Source organism: Myxocyprinus asiaticus, chromosome 26 (assembly GCF_019703515.2).
Source record: "Myxocyprinus asiaticus isolate MX2 ecotype Aquarium Trade chromosome 26, UBuf_Myxa_2, whole genome shotgun sequence".
Classification (NCBI taxonomy): Eukaryota; Metazoa; Chordata; class Actinopteri; order Cypriniformes; family Catostomidae; genus Myxocyprinus; species Myxocyprinus asiaticus.
The window spans coordinates 15,342,102-15,355,597 of NC_059369.1; the positions used below are offsets into that span (position 1 = coordinate 15,342,102).

General features: G+C 37.8%; 1 protein-coding gene across 1 annotated transcript in view; it reads left to right on the plus strand.

Moving 5' to 3' along the window:
* The first annotated feature begins 2,157 nt into the window (after positions 1-2,157).
* LOC127417205 (tyrosine-protein kinase CSK) overlaps positions 2,158-13,496 on the plus strand; it is a 45,613-nt gene continuing 34,274 nt past the window's right edge. Inside the window, exon 1 of the mRNA XM_051657047.1 lies at positions 2,158-2,341. The gene's annotated coding sequence lies outside the window, so the exon portion shown is untranslated. The remainder of the gene's footprint in view (positions 2,342-13,496) is intronic.

A 13,496-nucleotide genomic window follows, 5' to 3' on the forward strand; every position in this document is an offset into this window, starting at 1 on the left:
AGCTGGGCTTGGCCCCTTAGTTCCAGTGAAAGGAACTCTGAATGCTTCAGCATACCAAGAGATTTTGGACAATTCCATGCTCCCAACTTTGTGGGAACAGTTTGGGGATGGCCCCTTCCTGTTCCAACATGACTGCGCACCAGTGCACAAAGCAAGGTCCATAAAGACATGGATGAGCGAGTTTGGTGTGGAAGAACTTGACTGGCCTGCACAGAGTCCTGACCTCAACCCGATAGAGCACCTTTGGGATGAATTAGAGTGAAGACTGTGAGCCAGGCCTTCTCGTCCAACATCAGTGTCTGACCTCACAAATGCGCTTCTGGAAGAATGGTCAAAAATTCCCATAAACACACTCCTAAACCTTGTGGAAAGCCTTCCCAGAAGAGTTGAAGCTGTTATAGCTGCAAAGGGTGGGCCGACATCATATTAAACCCTATGGATTAAGAATGGGATGTCACTTAAGTTCATATGCGTCTAAAGGCAGATGAGCGAATACTTTTGGCAATATAGTGTATATACATAAAACCAGGCTATAAAGTTGTGTCCCTCGGTCTGAACCCATCACACCAACCATCCTACACCACACGAGGAACAGTGGACATTTTGAGCAAAAAAAAAAAAAACAACAACTCCGTCACACACAACCCTGTCATTTTTCTTCATTGTCAAGCTGTGACAGGGTTGAGTTATTCAGTACATTTATGGATATTGTAACAAAAATTTGTAATCAATATATTCAAAATATTATACATTGCAAATTCTATATATTTACTAGAATGAAACATGGTGTTAAAAATATGTGAGGGCAAGTAGTCTAGTGGTGGGAGAGTAACAATATTGGGTCATTAAAATGGGAACACAATTAAAAATCAACATATTGTTTGCTGAGCACAGTCTAACATATTAAGGACTTGCACAAAAAAGTTGGGGTTTTAGTTCTGAATAAATCTGAATTTAAAACATTTTTAACAAATATAATGAGACCACAGACACACATTTGTAGCTGCATCACATAGCAACGAGAAAACGGTGATAAATGTTATATTTGTAGTCATTAAATTGGTACGAAGGACACATGAGCAGAAGGAAGATGTTTATTTCATAACCAGTTATGTGCAGAATCATTTTCAAACCACTTCCATTATGTCCGTCACGGGGTTGTGAAAAAAGGTGTCCAATTCAGAAAAAAAAAAAAAAAAGAAAGAAAGAAAAAAATAATAAAAGGTCTATGATGTCTGAGGAGGGAAAATATGATTTTTTGGAGGTTTAATGTTTGCCTAATACTGTGGAGTATTCAGACATTTAATCAAATGTACTTTGTGAAAAAAATCGAAGTTGAAATATTATTATTGTCATATAATATGACGCATTGTCATATGAGCCGGGTCACTCGTCGACTCACTTTAGTTGCTGTTACTTTCTGCGGCCACTAGAGGTAGCAAAAGCTCAACCGTGGATCATGATCAAATTTAGCAAGACGTTGTTGAGCGGCCGCTGTCGCACTTTGAAACGAACTTCATCATGGGCTCAAAGCTATTAATTTATGTTGATATCTGAAGCGCGTCCCCTCCCGTCGCTCCGCTGTGGCGTTGAGCTGTTGCGCACGCGCAGAGGTTGAGCTGAAGCCAAGCATCTTTTCAGCAGCATAGCGATGCCACTGTAGCACTTCTTCCGCGTTCGGCCCTTGTAACGTTGCCTCTTAATGGTCCGGGATGATGAGTCTAAATGACAATTCTCATATTTGTAACTCTTCCATGTGGATTTTCAATTCCATGTTTATTTAATTTCTCGGTGATATTATTCAAGTGAAATGTATTGTCCTGACAGCGTCATAAGCGGCGCATATGGCACTGTCATATGGTATGTGTTATTTTTCTCAGCGCTTTTGAGGATGAACCAATCACAGTCGTTTGTGATTACTGGACAATGATTAATTTAAATATTTTGTTTGTGGTTACTGTGGCGGGTGTCATTTGTATAGCGGGTGTCAATTCTATTTTAGGAATACATTTAAATGATTAGAATTTGATTGTGCAAAGACAACCTGAGATTTGAATGAGTGTCAACTGGGAACTCGGCTTTTTGGGCCACCAAGCGCCCCCTGGAGGAATAATAGTGAAGGTGCTCTGCAGTGAATCAGAGTGGCAGCGCTAGAATCTGAAACACCGTGTTGAAGCGCAGCGACATTTTTATCTCAGTTCATTTCCTCTTCTACTAAGGCCCGATTTGGACTGTCTGATCTCAAAACCCTAACAACTGGATGCTCGCAACTAATCATACCTAAAACAAACACAAGAGAATTAAAAGGTTCTGTGTGATATTTGCGACCACACACCACTGGGTGAGTTCATGTGTATGTGTTCGTGTGTCTCCAGCAGTTATCGAAACCTTTTCATGTATAATCAGATTGCTGCTTCATTAAACAGACATCTATTACAGCATATTTATATCATCTTATATGTTGTGTAAGGGACATTTAGACCTTGTATTGTCATGCATATGTATGCATAAATGATTTCACATATTTAGACACATGCATTTCTCTTATTTGAAGATACAGGTGCATGCTTGCTGCCTTTACATTTGTGTTTTGATGACTGCAGTGCATTAGATATAAAGGTGCTGATCAGAACTGATGTGTGCATGTTGAGTTGTGCTATAAATACAGGTGTGGTTCTCTTAAATCTGAGATTTGTCTGCACAGATGCACATAATTCACCTGAATTAAACACAAACTGATTATGCAGGATTGATGTGCCATAAATAAGGGAATGAATCACTGTTATTGTTACTTTATTGGTATATATATTAGTTGTTTTATAGTTGTTTTACTCCAATATCTCAGTGCATTTGTGATTCTGACTCTGGGTGGATAATATTGGTATAAAACATGGTTGTGTGTTGTGATGGATTACAGATTTAAATTCACTTTAGTTTATCTTGCAAAAAGTACTGTGGTTGTACAATGGTACAGTGGTGTTATTTGACACATAGCATGGTATTGAATTGTTACCATATTCATGTACATTGGTATTTCCATAGTACTCCAAGAATGAGTATCCTGTTAAAAAAAAAAAAAAAAAAAAACGTTATACTGTATAGTACATGTCCAAAATTACAATTATCTCATGGTAACATGTCCAGAAATACAAAAATAAAAATAAAAAATATAACCATGTCCTAAAACCATGGTTCTACAGAATAATTACCATATTCATTTACCAATGGGCTTACCTGGTATTTCAAGATACCTCCAGAACTACAATGGTTTTACCATGAAACATGCCGCCCCCCCCGTTCATCAGTCAAATTGTCTTTGGCCATCAGTGATATTAAGTGTGCTTATGATGTCAAATAGTGTAATGAGGGTGCTGTGAAATGAGGCGAGCCGCCAATGGGGCGTCTGTCTGATTAAGGTGAGGAGATCTGGGCTCCACTCTTCATCCCCTCAGGAATTTAAAAAGCCAGACAGGAGCACGCATAGACACCTTCTGTCATGTCTGTCGCAGATCGCTCATGTGCCAAGATACCCAACCTGCTCCATGCAGGCAATTCCATGATTTACACAGAGAGAGGGGCACTGTGAAAAGCACATGTCTGATTTTTATACCGTTTTGAGACATATTGAGAGGACATTTCCTCTGAACTTTCAGTAGAGTTCCCATGGTTGTGGAAAACCTGGAAATATCAGAAACATTTTAAATTGTGATTTCCAGCCCTGGAAAAATCATGGTAATTTATAAAATCTTGACAAGTTAGCAGACTGATGTCAGTTAAATTTGAAACAGAATGTTGATATTTCCTCTGTTAAAATCGGTCTGTGCTTACCGAAATGTGAAACACTGCCCCCAGTGGCCAAAGCGGTAAGTTTTGTTGGGCGTATGGGCACATGTGAGCTGCATTTTCTGTGTGCAGTATCCACGGAGGGGCGAGTTGTGTAGTTAGTTGTGTTCAATTGTACAGGCTGGAATTAGTGATTGACCGATATGGGTTTTTTAATGGCCGATATATCACACGATTTAATAAAGTAAATAACATAAACATGAAATAAGACATTTACTCATAGCACACGTGAAGCATGTTTACTTTGAAGTTGCACTCACGTGCTCTTGTGTATCCAGCGAGCATCAGGAATCTACTGACAGTTTAAATGTCCTGGATCGCCTGCTTGGATTGTCACGGACTGACCGTCATGATTTGTGAATCAGAGGAACTTTTGATCCTGAAGTTTTGATTCTGGCTGATAGAATATTCGCTTCAGAGGAAGAGCACTCGACGGGAAGAAAACGCTGGATTTTCATGAGGTTCATGAATGACATCTGTTTAAATGAGATATGTGCATATTTGCAGATGGTGTATGATATTCGTTTTATTGATATTGCTTTTTTATCATTAGACAAGACAGTTAAAAGTGACAGGGAAATGTTGAGAAGAGGCTGATAGAATATGTGCTTCAGAGGAAGATATATGAGCGCTCCACAGAATGCTGGATCTGATGGTTTAGTAGGCTTCATCTTTTTAAACGAGTTAAGTTACAGGGAACTGTTGAGAAGAGAGATGGTGAATGAAACAGGTGAGCACTTTAACATTATGAGCTCAAACACGTCTGCCGTGGCTCTGATATGCGGACCTTTTAATGACACTGTGTTCCACACCGGTCTATTGTTGTAGTAACACAATGGCATGTAACAACAAAACAAACCATGACTGGTCATCTATATGTCTCAGTCGCTTCACATGCAAGCAGGTGATTCTCAGCGCACTCAAGAAACAAATCGCCGAAATGGGAAATTTATCGGCCAATGCCAATAATTAAAAAATTCAGAATATCAGCCGATTTATCTAACTCGGCGATATATCGGTCGACCACTAGCTGTAATACAGTGAAGAGGATGAACTGTACTTTCAGTGCGGGACCTGAACCCTGGTCTCCCACACTGCTGAAGCATTGCGCTTCCGGTTGAGCAATAGGGCAAAGTAAACACACTATAACCAATGCAAACATTTCTGGTAGGAGATAGCGCATTGTCGGTGGATAAGCATATGTGGCCAATGCAACTCTTGGAAACAACATGCCGACTTCCAGTGTCATCATGTTGGATATACTATATAGTAAATGTACATTTTGTTCTAGTTTTTCTCAGATAAAAAATTAAATGTATATCTAGAATTTGCTCTTTGTGTGCTTTATTTATTTTTTTATGATTTCATAAAATCCTGATCCAGTAATCTCAAACTGGAAAAGTCATGGGAAATGGTCCAAATGTTTGGAAACATGGTTTTCGGTCTTTGCTGGTCTTTGGTTGTGACCCAAGCTTTTTAGGAGAAAAGGAGTTCATCATCAAAGACACCGTTTTCTTTTCTCTGGTGGCAAACATGTTGTGCCGCGATCTGTTGTAGAATCTGGTGTGCTTTTGTATGTGTTTTCAGAGGGATTTGATTGTCTGCTGTTGTTGTCTAGTACATTGATTCAACTCCATTAGCAGTTTACAGTGACATTCACGTGTGTGTGTCCCTCTGGCCTCAGCACTCCGTCAATATTCACTCTTTTTCTCTGCACGTGATTGACAGATGGCTCAGTTGAGGGCGATTCACTCAGATCTGTTCGGTTCAGTTAATTGACGTGCCATGAAAGTCTGTTTCTGGATTTGCTTGTGTTTTTTCTAAGAGAGAATGATACAAATCAAAGGTTGTTGGATGTTTTGTGTGTGACCCCAAAGAGTATTTGGGCACTTTGTCACACATACAAATTTCATTGTGTCATTGCATTAGATGATAAAATATTAAAGCAAGTGTCATTATTTTTAAGATATCACAAGCACACAAAAAAAAGATTGTTAGTTTCAAAATGGTAAAAACAATAGATTTAGTGTTTAAAATGAAGACAAAGTTTGTTTTACATTTTGTGGTTGTCAAATGTTAGTTGAACAGGTCCATAGTTAAAGTGGTAAACTACACTTGTGGTCACTCTGCTTGGACAACATTTAAACATGAGGGGAACTGACTTCATATGTTTACTAGAAATCACCTTGACACCAGGCTCAGAAAAGTGAACTTGGTTCTGAGAAAAGCGCTAGCAGCATTTGCTTGCAGATCCCATTTGCTTTGATATTTGGTATATCTCTACTGCATGTAATGACTAGGGGTGGGCAATATGACCAAAACCTTATATCATGAAATAAATAATTTCAAATCACTATAATGATATCACAATATAATATTTGTTTTTCTTTATAATTGATAAAAATGGGTTTATATATTAAATAACTATATTTTAATGTGAATTAAATATATAAATGAAAACTACCTCCTCCTTTATTATTTTCTCTTTATTGGGAAATTGACAAACATAGTCAAAGTAAAAAAGAAAAGAAACTCTCCTTGGTTTTAAATCAACCTTACCATATACTAAATTTCACATTATGCTACAGTACATTTCAGTCTGATATGTTGTTGACCAGTATTATTACTATTATAAACTATAAATTATGTCTTATAGGACTCGTTTTACTGTGGATATAGATACTTGTCTACCTGTTTCGTCCAGCATCTTCACAAGGTCCTGTGCTGTTGTTCTGGGATTGATTTGCACTTTTCGCACCAAACTACGTTAATCTCTAGGAGACAGAATGCGTCTCCTTCCTGAGCAGCATGATGGCTGCGTTGTCCCATGGTGTTTATACTTGCATACTGTTGTTTGTACAGATGAACATGGTACCTTCAGGCATTTGGAAATTGCTCATGGATGAACCAGACTTGTGGAGGTCCACAATTTTTTTCTGAGGTGTTGGCTGATTTCTTTTGATTTTCCCATGATGTCAAGCAAAGAGGCACTGAGTAGGCCTTCAAATACATCCACAGGTACACCTCCAATTGACTTCAGTTAGCCTATCAGAAGCTAATTGCCTAAAAGTTTGACATAATTTTCTGGATTTTTCCAAGCTGCTTAAAGGCACAATTAACTTGGTGTATGTAAAATTCTGATCCACTGGAATTGTGATATAGTCAATTAAAAGTATTTATTGTTGGAATCAAATTGTCTGTAAACAATTGTTGGAAAAATTACTCATGTCATGCACAAAGTATATATCCTAAAGACTTGCCAAAACTATAGTTTGCTAATATGAAATCTGTGGAGTGGTTAAAAAATGAGTTTTAATGACCTAAGTGTATGTAAATTTCTGACTTCAACTGTAAATGTATTGCCTCAAAAATCCTGTCCATATCTATTCAATTCTTTCAGTCTCACGTGAAGCCCTGTCCATTGATAAATAAGCACAGTGAAGCACATGGTCATTTACATGTTGCAATATACAGGATATAGCAAAATCTCTATTGTTGCCACAATATACTGTATATCATCATATAGCCCAGCCCTAGTAATGACATTTTTTTTTGGTGTGTGTTGCAAGTAAAAATTGGTTGTGTCAGTGACATTCATTATATTTGGCCTTGGAGATACATTTTAGGGTAGTTTCATTCTCACATTTTGCACTATTGATTTGTAGTTGTTTTGCGTTGTTTGTTTTGTTTTTTTGTGTGATATCAGTCAGCTGGTGCATATGCTGCTGAGAAGAAACTCACACTTGAGTTGACATTAGAATTCATTCAGTCTTCCTTATGTTCATTTAGTTAAAAAAAAAAAACTGTGGAAAACTTGATTGTATACATTTTTACAGTACTTTTTTGTTGTTGTTGTTGTTTTTTTACAAAGTTTTCAGAGCAAATACAGAACTATCAAACTACCTTGCAAGATTATCTTCAAAATGTTGCTTTACTATAACAGTAGTTGGCCTGAAATAAAAAAAAAAAGTCCATATAAGAAGACAATTTACGCTAATGCCCGCTATAGCGGGCCATTAGGTACCACGCTATTATGATCTAATACCATCACTGTACCATGATTCCACTGCAGTACCTCTAAGGGCTGTACCTCTGCAGTCTTGCTGGTGTTATTTTATGTCAGTAATCATGCAAGTGTGATTTTCTGTTGGACTCCCTCTAGATTGTATAGGCTTGGTCTTAAAGACACACCCACCTGCTGGCGATGCTAATCAGTAGACAGGGACACAATCCATGTTTTTTGGGGATGTGTTAAGATCCAAGAATTTTGGTTGAGGGTTCAGAGCTTCATGTGTGGCCTAGTGGACACTCAATTTTCATTTTGCCCCAGACTGTGTATTTTAGATGATGGGGCAGTCCTGAATATGGGTGATGGATATATGGAGAGCTGGGTCCTGACCGGCGTGATGATTGGCAGGGGGGTAATCCTCAGGGGATGGAGGTCGAATGATGCGCCTTCATTTCGTGAGTGATGTGTTGAGTTGGGCAGGGTGGCGCCATTTGAGGAGATGGTATATAGAAGGCTAGGCAACCTAGATTATACATCAGGAAATGGGGCAGTTATCTAGCCTTTTTGGAAGACTCTCGGGGAATGGCAGCTGAGAGAGACTAGTGGGTTGGGTTTTTTTTGTTTCTAAATATTTTCTGCTGTTTTATTGTCTATTTGTGTGTCTTTGTCAGTTGGAATGTGTGTCTTTGTTCATGGAATCAATAATAATAAAAAAAAAAGTAATCATGCGAGTGTTTTGGGGATGGTCAGTTTGCTCATGGGCACCAGAGAGATTTCAATAAGTCTTGAGTTTTTGGGTCACTCACCTACTTGGGACAGAACCTGCGGTTTTTGTGCTGGTGGCCCAGATCTTCAAACGCTGTGCCTGCATCTATGATTCACTTTAGAAGAGTCCTACTGTGTGGACTGCATTTTAGCCATAAAAGTAACCTCTGACCTCTACCATGGTACAGTGATGGTATTACCTTGGCACTTTGATGTAGGCCTATATACCATTTTACTGAATCATTACCAATTACCATATTCATATACCATGGTATTTAAGTCATACCCTAAAATTCATGTACCATATACTCCAAGGTTTTTCCAAGAATACCTAAAAAAAGGTCCATGTCCAAAAAACACAGTAGTAGCAAACTGTTTTGTAAGCTGTACTTTTGTATGAAAGATGAAAGAAATTCTCTCCCAGCTAATGATAGTTACACAGGGGACCTTCAATCTCGGTACATTATGAAAATATTAATTTTACTAATTATGTTTTGTTCATTTTTCATCATTTTGGTCACATTTTAGAATTCTAAAAATGCACATTCACGTATTCGATCTATAAATAAGATATTATATTTCGTATATTTTGTTATGTTTATTATTTAATTGCATAATTTGTACTATTTACAAGTATTTACATTGATTTGTTAAACGGGCTGAATTCGGTACTGTTTCTTTAACAAAACCAGCTTTTCTGTAAAGAGCATCAAAATCTCATCTGTGCTATGCATGATTAGAATTAAATGTTTTTGTTTTTTTGATCAACAACTGAGAGAACAGAAATTGTATTTAATGACAAATGGGTCACATGGCTCTCGTCTTTGGACACACATTACACGGAAAAACTTTTACTCTCAAAACCCAGTGAACAGATCTCGCTGCTGGTGAGTAAAATCTAAACATTTACTAGCAAGTTGACAAATATACAGTATACTGAACATTTTAGTCGAATAGCGCAAAATGTGGTTGCAAATGCGAGTGATTTACTTTCATTGTAGTAGAGGGTTGCGCATAGAGTAAAAAGATTGATCTTGGAATTGAATAATCGATACTAAGATTGTTTAAATGAAGATCACGATGCATTGGAAAAACAAAATATTTTACCATAGAATCTATATCAAAAGGAAGGTTGTAATTTAATTGGAAAAACAACATTCTCAATCTTTAGCCATACTCACAAGTACAGCCAATCCATTACAGGTCCAGCACGCGTGATACTGGTCGCTTGACTTGACCTTCCATTTCCAGTGTTATGAATTCACCAGAAGTTATATCAACCATGATAGCAATATTTGGCAGTCCAAATCAAATAAGACATTTTTACACACAACTAAAAATGTGAATTTAAAAAAAGGTGTTGCCACTGTAGGTCACACAATGAGGTCATGTGAAAAAAAACGAAGCAGTCTCCTGTTTGATATGTTTACTGTTGCACGATTTGTGGTGTTTCATACACAGTTTTAAATAGTAGACAATATACATTTAAGTGGTATTCTAGTAGTCCATTCCGAACATAGCCGGTGTCAAGTTTTCTGAAAACGTGTGTTTGTTTACATGTCTTACTCTTTCTCTCACTGTGTGTGGGTGTGGGTGTGGGTGTGGGTGTGGGTGTGGGTGTGGGTGTGGGTGTGGTTCTCTGACTTGTGAAATCTGAGAGAAGCACTAGAACATCAGCACCATCTGAAGGGACACTGAAAGCAGAACTGATCACACACTCAGACCTCTAGGGAACTTCACATCTATGTGTGTCACAGGAAGTGGAAGTGTTTGTACCTGCACCAACAACAAAAACCTTCATAAAACACCACGCATCATCTCAACCAAAGCATATTTTCCTGCCTGAGGCCATACATCTTAAAATAATTAATTGTTACATCATAAATGTTGCAGTGAGTGTTTATTTGCCAGCTCTGGTCATTTGCATGCTCATATCAAGTTGCTCCAGCTGAAGCTCACATTGAACTGTACAAATAGGACTGATTTATTCAAATGTGTCGCTCGGCACTGATCCACAGACAGCAGCCAAACATTCGAATAAATAAACTCATGATAAACTGACCAACACATAATGGTCTATGAATCAAACTAGTCGTGGATCTCTGAAGCAGATGTAAGGATGTGTCTATGGATGTATATAAAGATTGTTGGTAGGTCGCTCTTGGTAGACCAATTCTTCAGCTCGTTTATCTTCACATTGCGGTTAACTCAAGTTAGTTGAACCTCAGATCCACTTTTATTTTTCTATGTTTCAATCTGATTTGAGAGAGAATATCCTGCTGTCTGCTGTATCATGAGTTAATTTGAGATTCTCTGGGGATGTAGGAACATTCTCTGAGCTTCTTCTGTTTCATCTTTAACCTTGAAGACAGTCGCAGCGGTCCTGGGCAGCGTGTTTATCAGCTGTTGTCGTGTTTGTGTGATGGAATTGTTTGGAAGCTGCTGTCAGTGTTTTACATATCAGCACTGGCCTGGGGTTATGATATAGCTAAAGAAAATTATATCTTCATATTTTTCAGCCTTTTGAGAATATTCAGTATATATATATATATATATTAGCTCACAATCAGAGGAACCATCATTTCAACCGAACAGACATTGTTGCCATTGCCAAGTAGATTCAAAATGTTTAACACAGTACAAATCTAGATAGAAATAACCAGAGATGTTTTCCACACTGACTTCAGTGAACATGTTTAGGTGATGATAAAAAGTTTAAAATTATTTTTAAAAAAAATGTATTTATTTATTTATTTATTATCAATTCATTGAGACCGAAAGTTTGAACTGATTCACATAAATGAATCAGACTTATTTTCATTCATTATTGTAAAATTACCCCAACAGGGTGATCAGGACCCAACACAGAACTGAAGGGGTTTGTTTTGTGATAATGACTGGCTAATTGTACTTTATCCCATTTAATACTACTACCAAATAAATAAATAGACATGAAATATGAATTGGAGTTTAAATAATTTTATTAGTTTTCTTGTAGAGTCCACAGAGTGATATGGTACAGAACACATGTAGAAAAACATCTTGCATCCTGCTGCGTCCGGAATCACGTACTGTCAAAGAATGTACAGTATTTGATTAATGATGCACCTCTCGGCTGGTTAAACAGTACGTTCTTAATCATTCTGGACATACTTCATCTGGGAAACGTGGGCATTAACCCGTGACCCAAATGTATGACGTAAGAACAACAACCACGAAAATAATTAACTCAATAAGTTAAATAAGCACCATTTAACTACAAGAAACAATTTTCTTGATATATTTATCACTTACAGTTGAAAAGAGCCGTCCGACTCACGGTTCTCCGCTGTTTTTTTTAAAAATTCCAGTGTTTTGAACGTGACGTCGTTTCAGCTGCCGTGGTATTATGGGATAGTAAAGTAGTCACTCCACACTTTAGAATCTCACCAGAAACAGTAGGTAATTTGGGTATATACTGTGTTTTGCATTGTATTGAATGGAGAAGTGTAGATAATTGGACGTAGCGAAAGATTACTTGGATGAGCTGTCAGTTACACAGCGTTGCCATGGCCAACAGCGGTCATTATTCCGAAATATTAAAAAAAACAAAAAAACTGATTGACCAATCAGAATCAAGTATTCTGGGGAACTGTATAATATATATGAATATTTTTCAATTGATATGGGTGACCAACCTTTATTTTTGCTGTGTCTCTCTCTCTCTCTCTCTCTTTATCTGTGTATCATTCTAAACCTCAGGAGTTGCAGTGGTTTCATGCAGGATCTTTGCTTGAGTTCTTGTGGCTACAAGGTTTCCTGTCAGTCAGTGAATCAGTTATTAGTTTGTGAATAAATTGAGGAATATAAATGTCTTATTTACTTTGAGCCTGCACTCAACCAAACACTGTCAGAGAGTTTTAATCAGTGAATGTCAAAACTGTTTTTCAACATGTTTTATTTACTCTGTATCACGACTGCAATGCTTTGAAGCTAGTTTTAAAGCAACTAGCTTAGATTCAAACATTTTCTGTGGAAAATGTTAGTTGAGTTTGCCCATGCAAAAGTCTCTCCCATGACGTGTTTAAGTGTTATGAGTGATAATGGAAGAATATTGTAGCTCTTTTACTGTTGAATGATGCTGGTGTGTCTCTGGAATTCAGCTTCATAATTTATAACAATGAACCCTGTTGAACAATGAGCACAACACACAAAAGTCTCACTGTTTTTTTGCGACTAGCTTCATGAGTGTTGCGTTTTTAAGACACCCTGTCAAAGTGCGTCTTAAGCATGGCTGGGTCTATGGGGGGCTAGGGTTTGCATTGCTCCCCTTGATTTCCTTATGCCCCACAGAAACTTCTGATATCCCCCTCCCGGTCCGACAACCACTTGCCCACCATAAAGATCAAAATGCTCCCCCCCCCAAAGATCGTATCTTAGTACCAGCCCTGGTCTTAAGAGCACTGTTTTCTGTATCATTTTGCTGCGCTGTATCAAGCTGTTTTTGAATGCAAGAACTCACTTCCTATGGGTGACTACTCTTTCTATCACTATTTTTCTCTCATACCTTTGTTCTTTCATTGATACGTGTTTGATGCGAATATGAAAGAACATACTTGCTAATCCATCACACACAATCACATGCGCACACACTCTCTCTTTTCTCTTTCTCAGAATCACTCTTTCACGTCTCTTTGTAATTATTTGTCTGTTTCTCTAATCTCTCTCTTTCCGCTTCAGCTCTTTTATTTTGCAGCTCAATGGATGATTTATTTTTTCTCGCCGTCTGTTTAGGGAAATCCGTAGCTTCCCACAAAGCTCCAGTAATGTATGCCAGCGCACACACACTCACACTTTCTCTCTCACACGCTCTGGATATCGTGATGATATAAATAGCTCA